The sequence below is a fragment of the Neofelis nebulosa genome, chromosome 11 (assembly GCF_028018385.1).
Source record: "Neofelis nebulosa isolate mNeoNeb1 chromosome 11, mNeoNeb1.pri, whole genome shotgun sequence".
NCBI lineage: Eukaryota > Metazoa > Chordata > Mammalia > Carnivora > Felidae > Neofelis > Neofelis nebulosa.
The window spans coordinates 40,854,647-40,881,253 of record NC_080792.1 but is presented as its reverse complement, the minus strand read 5'-3'; the positions used below and the strand labels follow the sequence as shown (position 1 = coordinate 40,881,253).

Here is a 26,607-nt window from a genome sequence, read left to right as displayed (position 1 = left end):
GTTTTTATTTCTTCTGTTTGTTATATTCTTGAATATTAGGGAGGGGGCGCCTGGGTGGCTCAGTCGGTTGAGCGCCAACTTCGCTCAGGTCACGATCTCGCGGTCCATGAGTTCGAGCCCCGCATCGGGCCCCTGTGCTGACAGCTCAGAGCCCGGAGCCTGTTTCAATTCTGTTCTCCCTCTCTCTGACCCTCCCCCATTCATGCTCTGTCTCTCTCTGTCTCAAAAATAAATAAACGTTAAAAAAAAATTAAAAAAAAAAAAAGAATATTAGGGAGGACATTCTGGTTCTGAAGAAGTATTTCTTGCACAAAATTCAGCAGTTTGATCCAGATAGGGTTTCTTAGGTACTGAGTGGTTGGTGCTTATTGAGGGCCTATGATATCATGAGTACAACACTTTTCAGTGCAAGCATGTCTAAACAGAAGTGAAGTTCAATGTCAGGCTTATTCCTTTCAGATTTCTGATAAATGACCCTGCAGCTTATTATGTGATGTAGCCAAATATGATGTTAAGGAGGTAAGTTGGTCTGAGGTTAATGAAAGCTAGAATACAGGAAAGGTTATATTTATTTCATAACAGTTTGAGTTGGGTTTAAGACATCACATTATTTAATCCAGGGATGGAAATGTACACATGAAATCAAGGCCTGTCCCTTTGTTATTCTAAACCTGGGACTTACTGGGGGCACCTGGCTGCCTCAGTTGTTGGAGCACGTGACCTTTGATCTCTGGGTCGTGAGTTCAAACCCCACGCTGGGCATGGGGCGCCTAGGTGGCTCAGTCGGTTAAGTGTCTGGCAGGTCATGATCTCACGGTTTGTGAGTTTGAGCCCCTAGGTTCTCTGCTGTCAGCACAGAGCTCCCTTTGGATCTCCTGCCTCTCTCTCTCTCTGCTCCTCCCCGACTCACACTCTCTCTCTCAAAAATAAAATAAAAACATTAAAATAAAATTTAAGCCCCATGGGTTGAGCATAGAGATCACTTAAAAACAAGAAAATAAAAGAAACCTGGGACTTACAGGCTTGTCTCTTGTCTTGCCCTTATCATTGCTCAAGGATTATTTGTGGTAGTTCCTTGATAACATCACAAATTTAAAAGTGATTATTGTCATGATCATCATAGATTGATATTCAACCCACCTTGGGAACATGACAGGGCTGGGCCCTTGGCGTTGTCTATCTTGGGTTATCTGTGGACCCAGGTCCAAAAATCAAAATCTTGAGGTGAAGCCAGAGGTTAGTTCATGTATGACCAGTTCAAAAGCACTGAGCCAAGAGGGAAGAGATGAACTGCAGTGCTGTGGTTCGGCGATGGATATGTTAGTCCCGGAAGCAGACCCAGAGCAAGAAAAGAAGGAATGAGGTCTGAGCACGCGGTGCTGTGGGGTTGGCTCAGGTGAACCTTAGCAGAAGTGGATTCTCAGAGCACGGGCATCCCTTTCATTGTTTTCATGCCACCTGATGATTGGATATGAAGCTTTCACATGGGAGGCTCTCAGCCAACAGCTGTCCTTGTCACCATTGTCATGGGGTTGTCCCTCTTATACTGAGACTCAGTTATCTGGAACTAGAGATATGAATACACATGAAATATTATTTACTTGTATTCATGTATCTTGAGCTTCAATTTCTCTAGTAACTAAGTGTATATTAAGTATTATTTTCCTTAGTAGAAAAGATGGAAGTCAGGGTTTATATCCCGAGAATCTTAATTCTGAAAAGTCCCTTATTTCCTAGATGGCGGTCTCGGAGCTAGTTAGTACTTGTTTTATTTTACTGTGTTGAATTACTGCTTTCTCTTGGCCTATGTGACACTCAACTCTCCTTGGTTTTCCTTAGATTCCCCTCCTACTCTTTCTCTGCTGGCTCACCGTCTTCGACCAGGCACTTACTTACATGCTAGAGTTCTGGAAGGCTCAGTCCGATCCCCTCCTCTTTTCTCGCTGCATTCTTTGTCCCTAATCAGAGATCTCATCTTTGCACATCAGTAATCATATTTGTGCCGGTTTCAGGTACCATCTTTATGTTAACCGATCTCAAATTTTCCTCTGTGCCTCTCCTCTGAGCACCGGCCCTGTATGTCTATTTGCTTAGCATCTCTGATTGTCTTGCAGGCACCTTAAGTTCACGATAGCTATCTTCTCCTCACACCGAGGTTTCCGTGTTCCAGAACCCAGAATCATAGTACCTTCTAGCACTTGCCTAAGCCGAAAAAGCCTGGGAGTCATCCTTGGAACTTGTCTTTTCCTTACGTCACATATCCAATTCATTATCAAATGCTGTTATTTTATCTCCTAAATAGTTCTTTGCTTTTCTTCCTGTCTACTCTCCTCCCACTACCCAAAGACATCATCCCTACTTGTGGACCGCGATCAGTCTTCCTGAATCTGCTTTTGCTCCCCTTAGTATACATATCCCCCAGGTGGTCATCATTTGCTGGTTAAAATCATCCAGTGTTCTCATGAGAAAAAGAAAAAAAGTTCTTAGCGTGGCTGCAGACTTCCCCGGTTTGCTTCTTCTTTAACCTTCCCAGCCTCATCTAACATCACCCTCCTTACTAGAGAGCAGGGTGGGAGAGCCACAGATTCCCATCCCCTGAAGTTGCCAATGCATCCCCAACACAATCTTCACACATGCTGTTTCCTCAACATAGGACACCTCCCCCCTCATGCCCTTCCCCGGCTAGCTACCTACGATCTAATCATCTGAAAGCTCACTTCTCACCTTATTTGTTCACGGGCGTCCTGACGTCCCTATGCTCTCAGAGCACTCACGTCCCACCTCCCCGACAGCTGTTTTCTGTGCTTCCCAATTAAACTAAGTACTAACACTTGAGTCCTTGGATCAGCGTCTACTTCTTATGAACCTCAAACCAAGATATGCAATAAATCTCACAGTGTGTCTCAGAGTGTGGTGCCTGGCCTCGCGGTCTCAACATTATCTGGAAATCTGTTAGAAAATCAAATTCTTTTTTGGAATACAACTTTTTTTAAGTTTATTTATTTATTTTGAGAGAGAGAGAGAGAGATAGCGTGAGTAGGGGAGGGACAGAGAGAGAGAATCCCAAGCAAGCTCCACGCCGTCAACACAGAACCCAACGCAGGGTGCTTGAACCCACGAACCATGAGATCGTGAGCTGAGCTGAAACCAAGAGCCAGATGCTTAACCAACTGAGCCACCCAGGCTCCCTAGAAAAGCAAAGTTTTAACCCAGACTTCTGATACAGTAGCTCTGAAGTTGGGGTTAGCAATCTGTGTTTTAACAAAGCCTTGAGGTGATTCCCATGCACCTTGAAGTATAGAACCACTGGAGTAAGTGATACTTTGTGTCCCAAACAGAAAACCCATCTCTTTCCCCCTTGTTCCAAATATATCTCTAAAAAGTTAAAAAACAAAAACAAAAACGGGGGGGGGGGGGTGCCTGGGTGGCTCAGTCAGTTAAACATCTGACTCCTGATTGTAGCTCAGATCGTGATCTCATGGTTTCAGAGTTCAAGCCTGGCATTGGGCTCCGTGCACTGACCCTGCGGAGTCTGCTTGGGATTCTCTCTCTCTCCCTCTCTCTCTGTCCCTCCCCCACTAGCACTCTTTCTGTCTCTCTCAAAATAAATAAATAACTTTAAAAAAATAAAAATAAAAAGTTAAAAAATATAATATTCAGAATTTTTAAAATAATCTTAGCTATTTGGGGGCACTAACCATCTTGAAAGGATTCTTAAGAGTTTTAGACCATCACTGCTTTTTATTCTTCTATACATTCCATATACAAGACTGATCCCATTAAAAAAAATTGATGTTATTCAGACATGCTGGTACTTTGATTTCTTTAACTATTTCCCACTTTCCTTTCTTACTGAGATCGGTTTATGATAACATTATTAAAATTTCCTTTCTAATACCTTTTTTTTTTTTTTTTTAATGTCTTTGGTCTGGGGATCATGCTACCTTTACCTGAACTCTTGAAATCGGATTCTGTCCCCCACTAATTCATGAGTAATTTTCCTTTAAAGATTTTTTTCCCCAATCTATTAACACATTCCATTCAAAGTTCTTTTCAGTTGTACCTTGATAATTTGACAATCTGTCTTTTTTTAGGAGATATTTATTCCCAACAATGTTACATATTTTCACTGTCTTCCAATATTGAATCTCTAACTGAATCTCTGTTCATATCTTGTGCTTCTGTAATGAAGCCAGACACTTGCGAGTTTAGCTTCTCTGGTCCAAATATTAGTGAAGTTTTGAACACAGGAAGATTAATTTCATCAACTTTCTTCCACTATAAAAATGGTGGCAGACCGTTTTCTTGTCCATAGGAATGCAAGAACATAAGGAGAAATATTTGATAATCTTAGAATTTGGGTGTTATTTTTGAAAACTATAAATTGTGTGTACTGTTTTGTTCTTTTGTTCTTTGGTATTTACCAATTTCTGCACACTATAAAAATAATAAATTCCTTAGCATGGAAATCAATGCAATTTTCCACTAGTCTCCATTACACAATCTACAATCTGGTTTAAGTTAACTGTTTGAAATTCTCCCCAAATACTCTTCACTTAGTCTCTTTTCTTTTTTCTTTATAGTACCTCTCCTTTAAGTTTTTTTTTTTTTTTTTTACATTTATTTATTTTTGAGAGACAGAGAGAGAGAGCGCGAGTGAAGGAGGGGCAGAGACAGAAGGAGACACGGAATCTGAAGCAGGCTCCAAGCTCTGAGCAAGCTGTCAGCACAGAGCCCGAGGCGGGGCTTGAACCCATAAACCATGAGATCATGACCTGAGCCGAAGTTGGATGCTCAACCGACTGAGCCACCCAAGTGCCCCTATAGTATCTCTCCTTTAAATTCTTTTCCCATACCTCATTTCGAAATTTGATTCATTCATAGCTCAACAATATAAATTAAATGACTAACCTAGATATGTTCTAGTGCTTATGATGTATCAATGAAAAAAACAAAAATCTCTGCTTTCATGAAGCTTATATTCTGCTTGATCTTTAGGCAGAATTTATTACTCAATAGCAATTTATTTATACCTCTAATGGAACATTACAATTAATTTGTATTAAGTCTCTTTCCCAACTAGACCAGTTGTTTTCAACACTGCCTGCTCACTAGGACCACCTGGGACCTTTGGAAAAACAATCATACTCAGATTCCATCTCCAGAGGTTTTTATGTATTTGGTTTGGCGGGGGTGGGGTGGGGTGGGGGGGGTGGGGAGGGATGCCCACATGATTCTAATATACAGCCGGGGGTTGAGAACTAACCACTGCACCAGAATAGACTATGAAGTTTTTGAGGGTATGATAATGTTGCTCATTTGGTATTGCCCAACCTAACACACAGTGGGCAATCAACACGTGTTTGTTGAACTGTTTTGTGGCAGTAAGGAGAAATGGCACCGCTCTCCCTTCACTGAGGGACTACGATGTTGAGATAATACTCTCTAAGGGGACTTGAAGGAATTGGATTCATTTTAGGTAATGATTACGATGCATAATCAATAAAAATTAACAGGCAATATCCAGCTCTTCCTGTAAGTGGCCTGAGGTCATCTCTGGAAATGGTTTGCTACTCACTTGACCAGAAGACCCTGCAAAATGATTCAAATCAAGAGATTCAAGTCTTTGTATTCACCTTGAGAACACACATGAAGCTGTCCAGGCCATCAAGGGTATGCATATCTGAAAAGCCACCAAGTATCCAAAGGATGTCACTTTACAGAAGCACTGTGTGCCATTCCATCACTACAACAGTAGAGTTGGTACATGTGCCCAGGCAAACAGTGGGGCTGGACACAGGGTCGGTGGCCCAAAAAGAGTGCAGAATTTTTACTGCAGGTGCTTAAAAATGCAGAGAGTAATGCTGAACTTAAGGGTTTAGATGTAGATTCTGTGGTCATTGAGCACATCCAGGTGACAAAGCCCCTAAGATGAGACGTAGAACTTACAGGGCTGGCTCCTGGTCAGATTAACCCTACATGAGCTCTCTGTGCCACAGTGAGATGATGCTTGCTGAAGAAGAGCAGATTGTTCCTAAACCAGAAGAAGAAGTTGCACAAAAGAAAAAGATATCCCAGTGGCACAAGGGTGGTTCAGTCAGTTAAATGTTCGACTCAATTTCAGCTCAGGTCATGATCTCACAGTTTGTGGGTTTGAGCCCAGCATTGGGCTCTGCAGTGATGTGGAAACTGCTTGGGATTCTCTCTTCCTCTCTCTCTGCCCCATACCCCACTCGTGCTTGCTCTCTCTCTCTCTCTCTCTCGCAGAATAAACTTAAAAAAATTTTTTTTGAAAACCTGTTATAAAAAAAAAAAAAAAGATACCCAGAAGAAACTGCCCGTCCCCAACTCGTGCACACACACTCTCTCAAAATAAATAAATAAACATCAAAATAAAATAAAGATTACATGGCAACTGGGGATAGAGGAGAACTCTATGTGTAGACTCCAAAAAAACTGTGCAACCCTTCCATGATTTTAAGCTTTGGGGACAGTTATTATCCTGAAGGATATAAAGTGTTGTGATACATTTTCATGATTCTGTGACAGGAAAACTGGCAGCTCTGGGGGAAGGAAGCACGCATTTCTACTTTTTATCTGTCACGTAAGTAACGTCTTGTTCCTAAATACCAGGTGGAGTTAGCTGTAGCGACGAACATGCAGAAGGTAAGCGGAATGGCGCCTAATTAAGGGTGTAGGCAAGCGGCACACAGAACAGGCCGGCTAAAGCACATCCACTTAATAGCCACAAGGTGGCAGCCTAGAACTAGGACATGACGGCTGAAAGGTTCGAAGACCGAACACCTTGAACACTCTCCAGAGCGGAGAATGGAGAGCAGGTCTATTGAGGCAATCCAAAAGGAAAAGAGAGAAAGAGATTGTAGTACTTACAGCATTCATCTTTAGAATTTTGTGTCCCCTAGAATAAAAGCCAGCCAGACACACACATACACCCAGACACGGCAAAGTCTCATCGAATGCACGCTTAACTTGCCTCGCTCTCTGAGATTCTTTATTTATTTTATTATTATTATTATTTTTTTAAGTTTACATCCAAGTTAGCTAGCATATAGTGTAACAATGATTTCAGGAGTAGATTCCTTAATGCCCCTTACTCATTTAGCCCATCTCGCCTCCCGCACCCCCTCCAGTAACCCTCTGTTTGTTCTCCATATTTAAGAGTCTCTTATCCCCCTCCCTGTTTTATATTATTTTTGCTTCTCTTCCCTTGTGTTCATATGTTCTGTGTCTTAAAGTCCTCATATGAGTGATAACTTGCCTCACTCTCAAGAAGCCCTACATGAGTTTGAGATGTTTCATGCATGAGTTGGCTGTTTCCTCACGTGTTTTCCCAGGTGGACATCACTTCCTTTGTACCATTTAGGGTATGATTTTTTTTTTTTAATATATGAAATTTATTGTCAGATTGGTTTCCATACAACACCCAGTGCTCATCCCAAAAGGTGCCCTCCTCAGTACCCATCACCCACCCTGCCCTCCCTCCCACCCCCCATCAACCCTCAGTTTGTTCTCAGTTTTTAACAGTCTCTTATGCTTTGGCTCTCTCCCACTCTAACCTCTTTTTTTTTTTTTTTTCCCTTCCCCTCCCCCATGGGTTTCTGTTAAGTTTCTCAGGATCCACATAAGAGTGAAACCATATGGTATCTGTCTTTCTCTGTATGGCTTATTTCACTTAGCATCACACTCTCCAGTTCCATCCACGTTGCTACAAAGGGCCATATTTCATTCTTTCTCATTGCCACGTAGTATTCCATTGTGTATATAAACCACAAATTCTTTATCCATTCTAGGGTATGATTTTTCAAGACTATTTAAGGACTTCCTGAGAGAAGTTGTGCTTTTATTTGATTTTCACCTAACATATTTATTTTCTTTTCTTTTTTTTTTTTTTAGTTTGAGAGAGAGAGGGAGCATGAGAGGGGGAGAGGGGCAGAGAGAGAGGGAGGGAGAGAGACAGATTGAGAATCTTAAGCAGGGTCTAGATCCCACAACCCTGGGATCGTGACCTGAGCCAAAATCGAGTCGGATGCTCAACTGACTGAGCCACCCAAGCACCCCTAATGTATTTACTTTTGAGCTTAACCCTCTTATAATATGTTACTCTACTCTGCTTATGAAAATATACTTTTACAAATGTGTATGTAGATTATACATATATGTATCTTATGTGTTATAAATATATCTAACATATAATGATAAATTGGGAAACCAATGTTTTCCATCATTCCTTGCATGCAGTAGGTGCTCAATGTATGTTTACTGAACTGAAGGGGAACAGATATAAAGTGTCTAGGAAAAGGAAGGTACAGACTTAGCAGCAGAGCAAAAATTCAACACAATGTAGAAGTCATCGAATGTCATAGAGCAGAGGCCACGGTACAGAGGGTCATACACTACTCAACATAGTGTAGACAGGTAAACAAGCAACAGGGGAAAAAGAGAATTCCCACTTCTCTGCCTCTTCTCAGAGCAAAACTACCACATCCAGGAGGCCGTGAGACTCAGGGTCTCTTCCTCTGGTTGGATTCAAACTGTCACCATGTCTACATGTCTTTCTAGTGATTTGAACACCAGTTCTTCTTTTTTTTTTTTTTTTAATTTTTTTTTTAACGTTTATTTATTTTTGAGACAGAGAGAGACAGAGCATGAATGGGGGAGGGGCAGATAGAGAGACACAGAATCTGAAACAGGCTCCAGGCTCTGAGCGGTCAGCACAGAGCCCGACGCGGGGCTCGAACTCACGGACCGTGAGAACATGACCTGAGCTGAAGTCGGACGCTTAACCGACTGAGCCACCCAGGCGCCCCAAACACCAGTTCTTCTAAGATGAATATGAAACTTCAGGAAAAATAAGAATACCATGAAGCTGATTACCGGAAGGCAAAGTTTTGAGGGTAAGCATGCAGTTTGAACTCATATGTCCAGTACTGTGCACAGAGTAAGTGCTTAATAAAGACTGATTACAAACCCAACCCCTCCAAAAAGAAGTTCAGGAGATAAGCACTGAACCACATGAATGTAGGGAATTACTGGAGGACTGAAAAGGAAATGTTATTTATGGTAAACCATTTATATACTCCTTCAAACATAGCTTTTGTTAAGTATCCAACAAATCACAATTACATTTGAGCAAAGTCACCTTTCCCCAGACACACACTAGGCTAAAAGCAATGTCTATAGAGAGGGTAAAGGTTACCATATCACCCTGCCTTCAAGGAACTTATAACTTAGTGGCAGAGGATGATGTGTCCATAAAAAAAAAAAAAATTCAATGATGTATGGCAAAAATAAATGCTGTAGAATCCCAGAGGAGGGAGAGGTCATTTTTTTTTTTTTTTTTTTTTTTTGACGTTGAAGCATTCACAGAGGAGACTGACATTGACCTGCACTTTGGAACATGACTCAGACATAGATAATACCAGGAGGGGGAACATGGTTGGAGCAGAGGGCCAGGGAACAGGCTGGGGAAGGTGTACTTAGGAGGGTGAGGAGATGAGAGTCACAGAACAGAAGTTCGTGGAGGGTGTGGCACGAGATAAGACAGAGATACATATGGGGCAGAGCTGAGGCTTCCTGGGGGCCAAGCTCACGAAGTCTGTTCTTTATCCTAGAGGCACTGAAGATCTTTGAAGAGGGTAGTGACCGGTGGAGGCTGAACTCTTGAAAGATTATGCGGTGTATGTTGATTTGGGAATGATGAGAGATTTAGATGGTATTTTATTTTGTTTTTTAAAAATTATCCAAACACCATAAAATACAATCTGTAGCTGCCATGTGTATGTAAATGTTTTATAGTCAATAGATTTATTACACAATTATAACTAAGTCACAAAATAAATAGGAGAATCACATGTTATTTTAAATACAGTATTTTAAAATTCAGATGTTACTGGGGAGTGGATGATGAATGAGAGGAACAATGGCTATGACTTCATTTGGAAGTCACATTCCCAACCCTACCTGGAGGGCTGAGACCAGAATCTTAGTTTTGAAAGGTGTTTTCTGTGGCCAGCAGGGCAGTGGGTCGCTATACACTATGGGGTGTCAAAGGGCCAGCTAACCTGAATCAAAAGTTCTCTTGTCCAAGATCTCCAGCCAACTGCAGCACAAACCATTTTTTTTTAATGTTTATTTTTAAGAGAGAGAGAGAGAGAGAGAGAGAGAGAGCACGAGCACAATTGGGGGAGGGGCAGAGACAGAGAGGGAGACACAGAATCTGAAACAGGTTCCAGGCTCTGAGCCGTCAGCACACAGCCCAACAAGAGCCTTGAACTCAGGAACAGCGAGATCATGACCTGAAGTCTGACACTTAACCGACTGAGCCACCCAGGTGCCCCAGCAGAACAAACCTTTTGTAACGACAAACGGTATCCACATTTTCACTTATGTAATGGAAAAATACATCTGCTATAGTCTGGCAGTTCATCAAAAGATTAAATACAGAGTTACGTTATGAACACAACAATTCCACTCCTAGTATATGCCCGAAAGAAATGAAAAATATAGCCACATTAAGAATGTTCATAGCAACATTATTCATAGTAGACAAAAATTGGACACAACCCAAATGTCTATCAAATGACGAATGGATAAATAATAAAATGTGGCATATTCATATAAATGAAATATTGTTTAACAATAAAGAACTGAAATACTGATACATTCTACAATAGGGATGGATCTTGAAAATGTTATGTTAATTGAAAGAAGCCAGACACAAAAGACCACATATTGTAACATTCCATTGATATGAAACGTCCAGAATAGGCAAATCCACAAATCAACAGAAACAGAAAGGAGATCAGTATCTCCAAGGGTCGAGTGGGTCATGTGGAAAAGGAGAGTAACAACTAAAAGGTACAGGGTTTCTTTTGGGGGTAATAAAATGTTGTAAAATTGATTGTGGTGTCAGTTACACAACTCTGTGAATATACTAAAAGCCACTGAATTCTACACTTCAAAAAGGTGAATTATATGGCATGTGAATTTTATGTCAGTAAGACTGTAACCCAAAAAAGGCAACAGACACATGAAAAGGCGCTCAACATCACTCATCATGGGGGAAATACGAATCAAAACCACAATGAGATACAGCCTCACCCCTATCAGAATGGCTAAAATAAAAAACACAAGAAGCAACAAGTGTTGGTGAGGATGTAAAGAAAAAGGAACACTTGTGCATTGTAGGTGGGAATGCAAACTGGGGCAGCCACTGTAGAAGACAGTATAGAGGCTTCTCAAAAAATTAAAAAATAGAATTACCATATGATCCAGTAATTCCACCACGAGGTATTTACCCAAAGAATCCGAAAACATTAACTTGAAAAGATATGTGCACCCCGATGTTTATTGCAACAGTATTTACAGTATCCAAGATATGGAAGCAACCCAAGCGTCTATTGGTAGATGAATGGATAAAGAGGTGGTAGATAGATACAATGAAGTACCACTTAGCCATAAAAATAAGTGAGTTCTTGCCATTTGCAACAACATGGATGGATCTAGAGAGTATAATGCTAAATGACATAAATCAGAGAAATAAAATGCCATATGGATCCACTCATATGTGGAATTTAAGAAACAAAACAAAGAAATAAGAGACAAACCAAAAAAACAGACTCTTAACTATAGAGAACAAGCAGATGGTGACCAGAGGGGAGGTGGGTGGGGAAATGGGTGAAATAGGTGAAGGAGATTAAGAGTCCATTTACTGTGATGGGCACTAAGTGATGTATAAAATTATTGAACCACTATATTGTCTACCTAAAATGAATATAACACTGTATGTTAATTATACTGGAATTAAAAAAAAAAAAAAAAAAAAAAGACTGACCAAAAGAAAAATGCCTGCTGCAGTACCATGGTACTGGAAAGGATTTCTTTCTTTCTTTTTTTTTTTTTTAATTTTTTTAATGTTTATTTATTTTTTGAGAGAGACAGAAACAGAATGCGAGTGGGTTAGGGGCAGAGAGAGAGGGAGACACAGAATCCGAAGCAGGCTCCAGGCTCCGAGTCATCAGCACAGAGCCCGACACAGGGCTCGAACCCACGAACTGTGAGATCATGACCTGAGCCGAAGTCGGATGCTCAACCGACTGAGCCACCCAGGCGCCCCTAGGATTTCAAGATATCATCTAACATGGTTTAATCAATTAGATGTAGTTCATCTAATATAATGGCAACCAATTCATTGAGCACTGATAACACGCTGGGTGTTTGGATGTGATATTGTGAAAGCCCTAAGGAATGGCACTTGGCTCAAACTGGATCAGAGAGAGTTCCCTGGAGGACATGGTGCCAAAGCTGAGAGTTGAAGGGTAATCAGTCATCGGCATGGTGGTACTCAACAGTTTTGGGGGGGTAGTTTTGGGGAGCGCTGTGCAGGGAAGCCATATATGCTTAGTATAATTGGTGAATAAAGTACCAGATTAAAAGGGGCAGGAGACGCAGCTAAAGATGTAAACATAGCATGAAAGGCCTTGAGTGCCATGCTGTATAGACTGGACCATGGAAGCGTTTACTCCAGAAAGTGACACAGTGTTTGCATTTCGGACAGATCATTCTGTACATGGGGAAGAAAGAGTCACAGGAGGCCTTATTGACCGAGAGGATCAGTTAGGAGGCCAAAGTCCAGAAGAAAGACATGCTTGAGAGAGTGAAAGGGTACACAGTTGGAGGGATGATAGAGGAGAGACAGGAGGAGAGAAAGGATTTCCAAGATGTTGAGGAAGGAGTATGAGGAAGAAGAAGAAATTCAGAAATCTAGCACTGTGGTTGATGTGCCCAGGTGGAAGGAGCCCTTAACTGCGACAAGCTTGCGGAAGGTGGAGTTGCCCAGAGAAGACCAAAGTGAATTGAGTTCTAGACCTGTTGATTTTGAGAGATGTCCACATCTTGGATCTTGGATCTGAAGCTTAAGGATAAGAGGTCAGTGAAAGCACAAGAACAGATTAAATCACCCAAACTGATGTGTGATAATATTGAATAGCTGTTCACATTCATTATCCACTTTCTGGGAGTTCATATGCATTAACTTATTTGATTCTTCCCACAAACATTTTCAATTGACACTTTTACCCTATTTATGGAAATATGAGAGATTAGGAATAATAATTTCTATAACCTCCCCCCAAACCTACCTGTCTGCTTCACGTATGTGGTCGGTTGGCTTCAAGTATTTGGTCTACGGTGGATGAAGGTCACTCTGCTCGGAGAGCAATCCCTCCGCTTAAATACTAGATCTCATCCTTGCTCACTTTGGACACTGTTTCAACAGCTGTCCCCTCTCTCCATCCATCACAAAAATTTCCCTCTCCACTGGATCATTCTTGCCAGCCTACAAACACAATGATTTTTCCCAGTTCAAAGAAAAGCAGATCAAAACTCTCTCTTGATCCCCATTCTGCTTTCTTGCTCATGTCTCCTTTTTCTTCTTCCTTTTACACCTCAAGAGAGTTGCCTCTATGCATTGTCCCTAACTTCTCTATTTCCTTCTTATTTGAACTCAGTTCATATAACTTTTTTTTTTTTTTTCAACGTTTTTTATTTATTTTTGGGACAGAGAGAGACAGAGCATGAACGGGGGAGGGGCAGAGAGAGAGGGAGACACAGAATCGGAAACAGGCTCCAGGCTCTGAGCCATCAGCCCAGAGCCTGACGCGGGGCTCGAACTCACGGACTGGACCGCGAGATCGTGACCTGGCTGAAGTCGGACGCTTAACCGACTGCGCCACCCAGGCGCCCCTAAGTTCATATAACTTTTATTGCCAAAATTGTCCTTAGCAAGTGGCCAAAGACCTCTGTTTCGCTAAATCCAAGGATCAGCTCTCAGTTCTCCTTTAATGTGACGCATCTGCAGCATCTGACTCAGTTGATTGCTCCCTCTCTCTTTTTGTTACTTGCTTTGGAGGCTACCACAGTCCGTTGGATCTTCTCCTACCTCTCTGGTCACTCCTTGTTAGCGTCTTTTGCTTATTCCTCCTCATATCCCTGAGCATTTAGTGGGTTTAGTGGGTAGGGTCCCTGCACGCAGTCCTTCCAGTTCTTCGCTCTTCTACTTTACGTCTTGTTGGTCTCATCCAGCCTCATGGTGTTAAATACTCTCTGTATGTTGTTAATCTCAGAATTATATCTTTAGCCTATGCCTGTTCCCTAAATTCTGTATTCACAGATCCAACTGTCATCTTCGATTTGATGTCTAGAGGAAAACTCAAACTCAACTTGTCCAGACTAAACTCTTGATCTCCCTCTTCCCATCCAAACTTGATTGTCTTTCATTTCTTGCAATTTCAGTTAATTGCAACCTCTAATATTCTGGTTGCTCAGCCCAAGAACTTGGATTCATCCTTGATTCTTCCAGCTCTCCCATACCACACATCCCAGTCCAAATTCTGTTGACTTGACCTTCAAAAGACATCCAGAGTCCCACCTCTTTGCTCCATCCCCATTGCTGCTCCCCTGGTCTAAGCTGTCATCTGCTTCTCTGTTGATTTTTGCAATAACCCTTTAATAATTCTCATTTGCTGATGTTTCAAGCTATTCCCAGTATAGCAGCCAGAATGGTCTTGCTAAGACTGATTTGATCTTGTTATTTCCTTGCTCAAAATCATCCATTGAAGGCTTATCCCACACAGAGTAGAAGCCGAGGTCTTGGCGAAGTCTTACAAGCCCTCCCCTCTCTCTCTACACACACACACACACACACACACACACACACACACACACAGTTGCCTTCTTGACCCTTCCTCTTTCTACTCTCTCCCTCATTCACTCCAGCCAACTGTCATCCCTGCTGTTCTTTGAACGTATCAGGTGTGCCTTCAACTCAGGGTCTTCCATTCGCTACCCCTCTGCCTGGAACTCTCTTCCCATAACAATCCCCAAAGCTCACTCCCTCACTTCTTTCAGATTGTTATGCAAATGTCAGCTTCTTGGTAAACCTTGCCCTGAAAATCCTATTGAAAATTGCCACCAACACTCTTTGTTCTCTTTCCTAACCGTGGTGGGTTTGCATTACCAGTTTAGCTTATACTATTATTATTATTATTATTATTTAGCCAGACCGGTTTCCCAGAGTGCCTTCCCTACAGAGTTGTCAGGCTGCATGAGATGTGGAAGGCGGCGGTGAAGGAATGGCCATACTGGTTTCGCACGTAGAGGACGGGTACAGTGTGCAGAGTGCTGGTGCAGCCAGCTGTGGTGTCGCTTACCTGTGGGCTCACCTGGCTGGCACCAGGCTGTGGCTGGCCCCACAACTCTTACAGCTCTCTCTCGCTGGAGCCTCCTTTAGTGTCTCAGACTCCTGGGTCAAGGGTGTGTGTAGCTCCCTGATGAAGGGTGCTGGCTTCTCGCATAGGACTTTGCCACATCACTGAAGACAGAGGCTTGGAGGCAAAGAGAGATAGTTGATCATTCTAGTCCATCCTCTGGGTTTCATCTTCTTCCCTTACTTCACATCCGCCTTTCCTTGCTGGCTACCCGCCCTGCTGACTTCAGGCACCAGCGCCAGGCACAGAAGAAACAGTGCCATAGAGACCCATTTCCACAAGTGCATGCAAAGACTAAATGCATGTGTGCACGTGTGTGTGTGTGTGTGTTTAATTTTTTTTAATGTTTACTTATTTTTGAGAGACAGAGACACGGAGTGCGAGTTGGGGAGGGACAGAGAGATAGAGAAAGACACAAAATCTGAAGAGGCTCCAGGCTCCGAGCTGTCAGCACAGAGCCCGATGCGGGGCTCGAACTCACAAGCCGTGAGATCATGACCCGAGCCGAAGTCAGACACTCAACCGACTGAGCCACCCAGGCGCCCCTGCCCACTGTGACCATTTTAAGCTACTGATGTGATATCGGTAAATGGGGACTGGGGAAGAGATGCTAGCAATTAGCTCTCTCGGGCCAGTCCTAAGCAGCTCCTGTCCACCACTTGCTACTCTGACTGTGCCTCGTCTAATAGACCCATTGACATTTTTTCCATAGCTCTCATCACCTTCTACCATGCTACATATTTTAGTGATCTGTCTCCCAGCTTGGAATGTAAACGCTATCAAGGTAGGGGTTTTTGCTTGTTTTTGTTCACTGCTGTATCTCTGGCTCTCAGAACAGGCGTCGCACTCACTAGCTGTTCCATATGTATTTACTGGAGGGGGTGAGGGAATGAATGAAGGAATGCAGCGTGGGAGGGAGGAATGGGGCACTTAGGAAAGTTATAAGGGATTTTCTCTGAGAAGCTCCCCTACCCCCCAGTATCTCCTTGCTCTGGAAGTTAGATTCCCAAAGCTCTGCTCTTTGGCCATCTTCTGTTGCAGTCACGCGATATAATCAGTGTGTTTTCAGCCAGCGAGACCTTCTGGCAGAAGGTCTCTTCGAAGACACGGCTGTTGTTCAAAATCTGTGCCCCTGGTGCTCAGGCTAGTACTTAGCACCTGTAGGTGCATTTGATGAAAAATTAAATTACAAGGAGATTTAAGACATTTTAGACATCCCAGCGATTTATCTCAGGCTTTCCTCAGAGGTATTCTGTCTTAGCATTTTCCGTGGAATCTTAACAGAAATTGGACTGTTACAATACTAGTTTTGTCCTTCAGTTCTCTAACATGTGGGCCTGTTTGGGGGATCGGAAATAAATATTAAGTGGTACTGTATAATGAGACGAGTCACCTTTGGGATTAACGGAAAGTTGATTTGCAGCCCACATTTTCAGTCCAGAAATACCGCTGTCAGGATAACCGATAACTGGACCAGGCTACTTTTGTTTACTGATTTTCCTAGAAGGTGTTGTTTTATAGGATCTCGACTTTTGAAAGTTTGACTTCCTATCCATCATTCATTAAATTCTGCCCCGCTGGCTTCAGAAAAAATGTCATCTGGCCAGAGAGTCGTCCTTTGGCCACCTCATGTGAATAGTGCCCCTCGGTCACTCTAGCCCTCCTTCCCTTCAGTTATACCGTTCTTGAGGGCATGTACCACTTCCTGACAGGGATTTCCGTGGTGACGTATCTGACGGTTGTCTTGTCTCCCATGAGTACATAAGTGCCGTGAGGGCAGGACCTGATCTGTTTCGTTCATTGCTTTATCCCCAGTGCTGCCAATAATACTGGTGTAAAATAGGGGCGGGAAACCTGTGGACTGGATGGTTACAAGCTTTCTGGAGCAGTAGGTGGATCTGAAACTGATAAAGATGAGAACAGGAGAGCTGATACTAGGACTGTGTGGCAGCCTCCTCTTCTTTTTTTCTAAGTTTATTCATTTATTTTTGACAGAGAGAGAGAGAGAGAGCGCACACGCAGGAGAGGGGCAGAGAAAGAGAGAGAGAGACACAGACTCCAAAGCAGGCTCCAGGCTCTGAGCTGTCCACACAGAGCCCGATGTGAGGCTCGAACCTGGGAACCCCGAGATCATAACCTAAGCCGAGTCTGACGCCCAACAGACTGAGCCACCCAGGTGCCCCCTTCTCTTTTTCTACATAGATGGACAGATGGCTCTCCCATGGCTCCCCTAACCCTTCCCTTCTCACTCTTTCCAGGTCTGCCCCCTTTCCACCATTACTCAAGCCTTGCTGCTAACGTGCTTTAGTCTCTCTTTGCTTAACAACCTTTGTTAGAACCTGCTGCTCCCTTAAGTCACTCCCTACCTTTCTCCTTTTTCTCACCATCCAAATTCTCTAACATGCGGAATGTCCTGATAACTTCCATCTTTTTTCCATGTATTCCTCCTTTAAACTTTTGCAATGTGTCTCCCATTCCCAAATATTTCTGGAATCTTCTCCTTGTGCAACTATATCCAAAATGGTTTTTCTTAACCTTTTGAATCTATCCTCTAAATAGCAGAGTAAACGATCTGAAATGAAAACTTGATCATCACAATTTCCCACTTGAAACCTTCCCAGGCTTTCCATCCGTTTGAAGATCAAGTTCAAGCCTGTTTTTCATGCCACACTGCCCCTGTCCCCCCACCCCCCAGCTCTGATGTGGTTGGTTCCTACCACTCTCCTCTGCTCAGCTCACCATTACTCTGTTGGGCATTTAGCTTTCCATCTGGACCCACTGTTTTATCCTTGCTTGAACTGTAATTCCTTTGCTCTGGCTGCCTTCTGTCTAAAATATCAGAGCTCCCTCCCCATCCCCAACTAGCTAATTGCAAATGATGTTTTTTAGAAGAACATTTATTTATTTAGTTTTAAGAGAGAGAGAGACAATGAGTGGGCAGGGACAGAGAGAGAGGGAGGACAGAATCCCAAGCAGGCTCCATACTGTCAATGCAGAGCCCAATGTCAGGCTCAATTTCATGAATTGTGAGATCATGACCTGAGCCAAAATCAAGAGTCAGAGGCTTAACCGACTGAGCCACCCAGGTGCCCCAACTGATGCTTCAATAATTTAAAAACATGTTTTTTTAGTCAGTAGAGCATGTGACTCTTGATCTCGGGGTTGTGGGTTTGAGCCTTACATTGGATGTAGAGATTACTTAAACACAAAACCTCTAAAAAAAATAAAGATAAAAATTTTTTTGAGCAACTATGGATCAAGTTGTCTTAATATCATCTATTGAATCATCTGTCCACTGATTTTAAATGTCGCATCTAGCATATTCTTAAACTTGCGTATGGTTTGGGGATTTATATTGTTTTATTAATATGTTCCTATTTTTATTATTGTAAATTTCAAATGACTTTTCATGTCTAACATCATCAGGTGAAAGCAAGCTTCTCTACTTTCTTCCCGCATAGCCTCTGACACCCATCCCCTTCTCTCAATTCATTTTCAAAATTTTCTTGACTGTTTTCAGATACTCATTTTCCCAGGTGAGCTCCAGAATCATTTTTCAATTTTTCCCTCTTCAAAAAATGGGATTTAGATTGAAATTGTACTATAATTATAAGCCATTTTAGAAAGTATTGTTTTGTTATTACTGTAAAGTCAGGAAGAGGAAAGCAGAGGGGCCAACAATTGTTCGCTATAATTCTCTTAGTCCTCACCCAACATTAATTTGTTCTATACTTTATTTTTTGATATGGTGCGATTGTTTTTTTTAATGTTTATTTATTTATTTATTTATTTATTTATTTAGAGAGCATGTGCAGACAAGCTGGAGAAGGGAAGGGAGGGCGAGAGACAGAGAGAGAAAGAGAGAGAACCCCAGTTTCTGAGCTCTAGCATAGAGCCCAATGCGGGGCTCAATCTCAGGAACTGAACCATGAAATCATGACCTGAGCCAAAATCAAGAGTCCCAGGCACCCCTGCAATTGTTGAGAAATGGTTTCTTGTCAAGCAAAATGATCTAAGATTCAGGAATTGGCTAAAGAGATTATGGGGTTATCTTCTAACAGAGCTCTGGGGACTGTCAAGAGAACACTCTCTGATTTTGTAGGGGTGCATACCTTTGATTGTCTCCTATTGACGAAGGCAAAATGGAAGTGGTAGAAAATGGTGGTCATGCAAATGACTCTTGGCAATAGAAGTGCAAACACTCTTGTCCAGTAGAGATACAATTGGCTTCTGCCCTTTAGAAGGATAACTTCAATATTATACATCATTTTCCTATATAATATCCATCAGTTTTGCAAATATTATTAGCATACTTATTCCAGCATTTCTGATTGCCTCTATAAATGACTGTTCTTCAAATTCTTCTTGAAAGTGGTTCTTGAATCTTACTGGTTCTTTAGTACTTAACTGAATACAATCTCGGACATGTGTACATTTATATTTACATAAGAGTCATAATTTTACTTTTCTGAAAATTACACTTAAGCAGTATTGTGCCTTAACAGACTATGTGGGAAATGTAATTAAGGCAGAATTCTTTTGCCTATAATCTTTGGAGGAATTAATCTATATATGTCATATATGATTATAAAGCAATTCAATGATACAGAAGCCAGCAATCTTAAATATCTTAAACCCAGGCAAGATCATAATGTCCAACCCCTTACCTTAAATTAAAAATAATACTAATGGTAAAGACAACTTTTCAGACAAAACAGCAGATATCACAGATATCACAACTTTTCAGACATGAGCAGATATCACAGATACAAAGGAAGAAGCATTTAGGAGGCTCATTCAAAAATTTACTCTCAGTAGGGGTATCTTCTAGAAAATGAACGTTTAAAAAATATTTTATTATTTATTTATTTATTTTGAGAGAGAAAGAGCATGAGCGGGGAAGGGGCAGAGAGAGAGGGAGACAGAGGATCTGAAGCAGGTTCCGTGCTGACAACAGAGAGCCGGACACGGGGCTTGACCTCATGAACCGTGAGATCATGACCTGAGCTGAAGTTGAAAGCTTAACCGACTGAGCCACCCAGGCGCCCCTAGGAAAAAAGAACATTTTATAATTACTGTAAGACCAAATACATAAAGAAAAAAAAGTTTGGTATTGGGGTGCCTGGGTGGCTCAGTCGGCTAAGCATCCGACTTTGGCTCAGGTCATGAGCTCACAGTTCGTGGGTTTGAGCCCCGTGTCAGGCTCTGTGCTAACAGCTCAAAACCTGGAGCCTGCTTCGGATTCTGTGTCTCCCTCTCTCTCTGACCCACCCCAGTCACACACACACACACACACACACTCTCTCTCTCTCTCTCTCTCTCTGTCTTTCAAAAATAAACATTAAAAAAAACAACAACACAACATTGGTATAAGGCACCTGATATTCCATCGGGTGGGTAGAGAACTAGATTCTGGGGACAAATCTTAGTCCCACTAACCTTCATCAGCAGATGGCCTGTGCATTTTATCAGCAGTGCTAACTTCACCCCAGGAGAAAGTTCTTCCCAAGTCCAGGTTTGGGACCTTTTTTTTTTTTTGTTTACACTATTCTTACAGTTAAGCATAAGAAAGTACACCAAAGTTCTGAGTTTACTTGATTTCTCTAATGCTTTCAAATAAATACAGCAAATGTTCTGTATTTGTCAATTGTTTTTCTTCTTTTTTTTTGGCTTCAAGCAAATACTTAGTCCAGCTGACTCTAAGGTCCACAATTAAGCAAAAAAGGCCCTTTTCTTGCTCCCATGTTTTGGTTCCTTTCTTCAGAGCTAACTCTTATGGACGGCTTCTTGTGTATCTCTTACATATGGGCAGGGCACAGACAAGCAGACCTATCTGAGATCTCTAGTATCTTTCTCCTTTTCAGCTCTGGAGATGGCCCCTTCAACCGTACCACCAACCACAGGTGAATGCTCAATGACATCCAGATGGAAGAAGGACAGCAAGGACAATTTCTCCTCCACGTAACTTGTCACTACTCAAGGTGACAAAGGTGGGCTTGTCCAGTGCTTTTTCAGGAAACCAGACAGAGCATTTCTGATGAAAAGAGGAAAAGCCAAGAGACATGACCTGGGAGAATTCCGACCGGTGGAGGTCCAGGCCTGCCTGTTAGAGGGTCAGAGAGCTGGGCAGAGGAGAACCCAGCTAACCTCCTAGTGCTATTTGCAAAACCCCAAAGGAGTGAGGCCCTGTGTTTGATTCCAGGCATCTCCACCAAAACAAAAAAGGCTGGAATTCTTTGATCTTTCTGAGAAGCTGAAGTGCCCAGGGCCAGGGAGTGAGGTGGACTTTGAGGGGTAAGGAAGAGTGGGGGAGGATTGGGAAGCCTTGGGAGGGTGTATGGGGCAAGGGATGGAGACGGTAGGAGTCTTCCAAGGGCCAAACTCTGGGGCTGTGCTCCTTTTGAGGGTCCAAGAGGACAGGTTTACAATTTCAGGCCAGTGCGGTTTTGAGACCTTTGAAGGCCTGGGTCCATTTGATTCTTTGGAGCACCCCCTCACCCCCTGACATTTCTTTCCTACTTTTTCTTTAATGTTTATTTTTCAGAAAGAGGGAGGAGAGAGGAAGAGAGAGAGAGGGAAAGCACAAGTGGGAGAGGGGCAGAGTGAGAGGGAGACAGAGAATCTGAAGCAGGGTCTATGCTGTCAGAGCAAAGCCCCACGGGGGGCTCGGACGCACAAACCATGAGGTCATGACCTGAGCCAGAGTCAGTTGCTCAACCGACTAAGCTACCCAGGCACCCCTCAAACATAGTAAAATGTACTAAATGTACTGACATTACACATAGTCCCACCCCGCTCACAAAACATTATGTGTATTTATATAATTCTACTTTTGAAAATATTTGGCTGTAACTTTAATTTTTTATTGTTTTTCTTCATAATCATGTTTATTTGAGATTTCTTGCAAAGTGAGAAAATCTGATCTGTAAATTTTTCAAATGCAAAAATATTTGTGAATATTAAATGTAATGACAGATGCATTTGACATATGAAATTTGGTACATTTAATTAGACATTTATTAATTGCACATCTGTAGCTTTATTTTTAGTTTAGAGCAAAAAATTTTCCCCCTAGCTCTGTCTTAAGTGTTTTTGTAGACAGCATTGTTCAAGCTCATTGGCCCTAGGCCCCGTTTCTATGGTGCCTAATGGATAAAACAGCTTGCTTACAGTCCTTGGGCTTGATGGTTTGAGCTGCTTCCTGGAAATGTCAGGAAAAAACTGCCTATCCCTTCATGAGAATTCAGTGTGATGTCCATCCAGGGAAGATGAGGCACAATGGAAAGAAGCAGCTCTCTCACCGTAACATTGTTTTTCATTCTTACTAGGTTTTAAGTTCTAATTCCAATGTAAGTAACATACAGTGTTATATTCATTTCAGGTATACAATATAGTGATTCGAAATTCCATACATCACCCAGTGCTCATCACAAATGCACTCCTTAGTCTCCATCAGCTATTTTACCCATCCCCCACCACCTCCCCTCGGGCGACCATCAGTTTTTACTCTACAGTTAAGTCAGTTTCTTGGTTTGTCTCTCTTTTTTCTCCTTTGTTCATTTGTTTTGTTTCTCAACTTCCAGATATGAGTGAAATCGTATGGTATTTGTCTTTCTCTAACTGATTTATTTAGCTTAGCATTATACTTTCTAGATCCATCCATGCTGTTGTCACCCTAACATTTTTGGGCCATGGACACCTTTTGTTAGTCTGGTGAAGCTCCTGAGAAGCTCCCTTCTCAGGATAATGTTTTATTGATTTATTTATTTGTGCTTATTTATTTATTTTGAGAAAGAGAGAGAGAGCACGCATGATCAGGGGAGAGGGAGACAGAGAAATAGAGAGAGAATCCCAAGCGGGCTCTGCAGCGGATGGAGCCTGACTCAAGGCTCAATCTCATGAACCGTGAGATCATGACCTGAGCCGAAATCAAGAATCAGATGCTCAACCGACTGAGCCACCCACGTGGCCCCAGAATAATGTTTTAAATGCATAAAATAAAATACGTAAGATTACCAAAAACCCTACAATTATATTGAAATCTAGTTAACAAAAAGAATGTTTGTGATACAGTAACAAACATGTTTGTTAATGTAGTAAATGACTAGACCTAGCTATGAGCTCCATGACTGCCATAATTCAAAGCAGCAATGAGCATACACAACATTTTGAGATATTAACACTTACTCTGACCTGATATGAAAATATTTGTTATTTTTATTGGTGACAGTCACAAGTATTGATACCTATTAAGGTTTGTGCTTATTTTGCAATGGAAGGAAATCCTACATTTTAATTAAAAGTCAATGAAATTGAGATGTAATTATTTTACATAATTATTTTCTCCATCAAATTCACAGAACTCCTGAATTCTATTGATAAATGTGGATCTCAAGTTAAGATCAATGGTGGCTGAGAGATGTCCCACCATCATGAATTATTATATGGGAGGATTATAGACACCAAACGACTCTCGACCTTACCAGATTCTGGGGCTGAGTCTCTGCTTCTCTTAGCCCCCAGAACCACTGTCCCCAACTCTCCTGTTGTAGTATTAGTCAGACCTTTGGATATTTGAGATGTTTGAAGTGATTTCTAATCTCTAGTTCAAGGCTAGAGGTAGGACTCTGAACTGTACTCTATTCTTTGAGCAAATGATTCCCCAGAGAGCTCTCCTTAGGTATCCCACCTTAGAAGTTTTTAATTTCCTAAAATTTATTTCACCTTTAGCTCTAAAGTTCACATTTCATACCAAACCACCACCAACAGCCTACCTTCCCATCCATCCATCCATCCATCTAAACATTTAATCATACAGGGGCGCCTGGGTGGCGCAGTCGGTTAAGCGTCCGACTTCAGCCAGGTCACGATCTCGCGGTCCGTGAGTTCGAGCCCCGCGTCAGGCTCTGGGCTGATGGCTCGGAGCCTGGAGCCTGTTTCCGATTCTGTGTCTCCCTCTCTCTCTGCCCCTCCCCCGTTCATGCTCTGTCTCTCTCTGTCCCAAAAATAAATTAAAAACTTTGAAAAAAAAATTTAAACATTTAATCATACATTTAATAATGATACCATGCTGTAAAGATATGAATGTGTAACTTATCTCCCTTGCTCATAACCTCATACCAGGAAATATCTACATTAGTGCAAAGGATCATCTATGATAGATCCATTCTCTAGGATTATCAAAGCAAATCAAGTCACATCACTATGCAGGACTAGTTTTTAGGGCCAATTTGTGAAATAAGCAGGTTACTCCTGGCTCTCGGTCCTCAGTTCTGAAATGTCTAATGGTTGGCAGTAAAATCCCCCAACATATGTGTAAGCTGACACTCCTTTCCATGACTGCTCATTACCTCTCTTTCTCCTCTCTCTTCTCTTAGATGAAGATGGAACCCGCAGCCTGTCCTTCCTGTCTGTTTTGTCCGAAAACGGCAATGACCTCATCTGCAGTGTTTGTGAGGTTTTGTTCTTTCATGTTCTAGGCTGAGGCATAACCCTACAGCACGCTCATCTGGAGAGCCAACTCCATGGAAACACTGACAAGTAGCTTCAATTGTGACACTTGAATGATGACTCTTGAAGCCAATGTTGTTCTTTCCCTTTTATTCTTACCCTAATTGCAATGAATCACATGTCACCTACTCCATGCACACCTTGCTCTTCAGGCCATACAGAGCAAAGGCAACAGCTGGAGGGCCCAGAACCCACAGCAGCACCTGTCAAAGCATAAATCCCTGGTCACAGAGCGGCTGAGCATTATTTATCTATATCCAAAGATTCCATGATGGATGTGTGAGGAATCAGATGCTGCTGCTTCTCACCATTATGGCAGGGATCTGAAAATCCAGAGCTATGACTGTCTTCCCTATCCAAGGGCATAGTCTTTAGTTCAGAATGATGGGGTTCCCCACCTTCCGGTTAGCTTATCAGGTACCTTGGTGACCAGTAAACTTGCCAAAAACCAGGCTGTCACCTTCTCCCCTGGACTGGCCCAAGAGTCCATCTTCCCTTTTCAGTTGGCTTCCTATCCATGTATAGACTACGAGCAAGTACTTCACTGTTGGACCTTGGTCCTTGGTACCTACCTTTCTTTGTAACAATGATCAGGTTGAGTCTTTACAGATGACTTTAATGCCAGGTTGATTTAAACACCCCTATAAACTTTTCAAGAGCAGGGATCATGCCACTTGTTTCTTATCTCCACATAGCACAGGGCCTGGTTGTGGCTTTCTATAAATACTTTGGAATAAATATGTTAATTAAAGTATACTTTGGTTTTCTCCAATAATTTCACTTGTTCATGAATTCCCCTACGTACACATCTCTGGTCCGTATTCTAGTGTTGTCTATATTCTAGGCACTAACTTTATATACATAATTTTTAATATGCTGAACATACTCTTTTTTTTTGAGGAACAGATTTATTTTCTTAATTTAAATTTTAGTTAGTTAACATATGGTGCAGTATTGGTTTCAGGAGTAAAATTCAGTGATTCATCACTTATATACAACACCTAGAGCTCATCACAACAAGTGCCCTCCTTAGTACCCATCACACTTCTAATCCATCTCCCACCCCCCTCCCTCTATCAAACCATAGTTCTCTATCATTAAGAGTTTTTTGTGGTTTGTTTCTCTCTCTTCTCTCCATCCCCCCTGAACCCACTTCCCACGTGTGTATCTGTTTTGTTTCTTAAAGTCCATATATGAATGAAATTATATGGTGTTTGTCTTTCTCCGATTGACTTATTTTGCTTAGCATAATACATTTTAGCTCCAACCACATCATGGCAAATGGCCAGATTTCATTCTTTTTGATGGCTGAGTAATATTCCATTGTGTGTGTGTGTGTGTATATATATATGTGTGTGTGTGTGTGTGTGTGTGTGTGTGTGTATACAGACCCAGAGAGTTTAACTTTCTCATGCTCAGGTAGCTATTAAATTGATGAACTTCTATTTTTTAAAGTTTATTTATGTTTTTAGTGATCTCTAAGCCCAATGTGGGGCTCAAACTCATTACCCCAAGATCAAGAGTCGCATGCTCTTGTGACTGAGCCAGCCAGCTGCCTTTAAATTGATGAACCTCTTATCTAAGGGCCCAAACCCTTGTCTTTCTGAGTCTTGTTCTACCTTCCTATCATTATAAAGCAATAGTTCTCCAAGTGTGGTCCACAGACTCCTGAAATGTCCCAGAGACCCTTGTAGGGATCCGCAAGCCAAAACTATCTTCATAATAATACTGACATTTTGGCTTTTTTTAAAAACTTAAGTTTATTTATTTTTGAGAGAGAGAGCCAGAGAATGCATGCTCACAAGCGGGG

The 26,607-nt window shown here is 42.0% G+C and overlaps 1 long non-coding RNA gene across 1 annotated transcript; it reads right to left on the bottom strand.

Moving 5' to 3' along the window:
* Positions 1-1,319: 1,319 nt before the first annotated feature.
* Positions 1,320-24,833, bottom strand: LOC131490224 (uncharacterized). The gene is made up of 3 exons (XR_009250993.1): positions 24,638-24,833; positions 15,231-15,404; positions 1,320-1,567 (listed from the first exon to the last, which is right to left on the bottom strand). It is a non-coding gene; the product is annotated as an uncharacterized LOC131490224 (long non-coding RNA).
* Between the last annotated feature and the right edge of the window lie 1,774 nt (positions 24,834-26,607).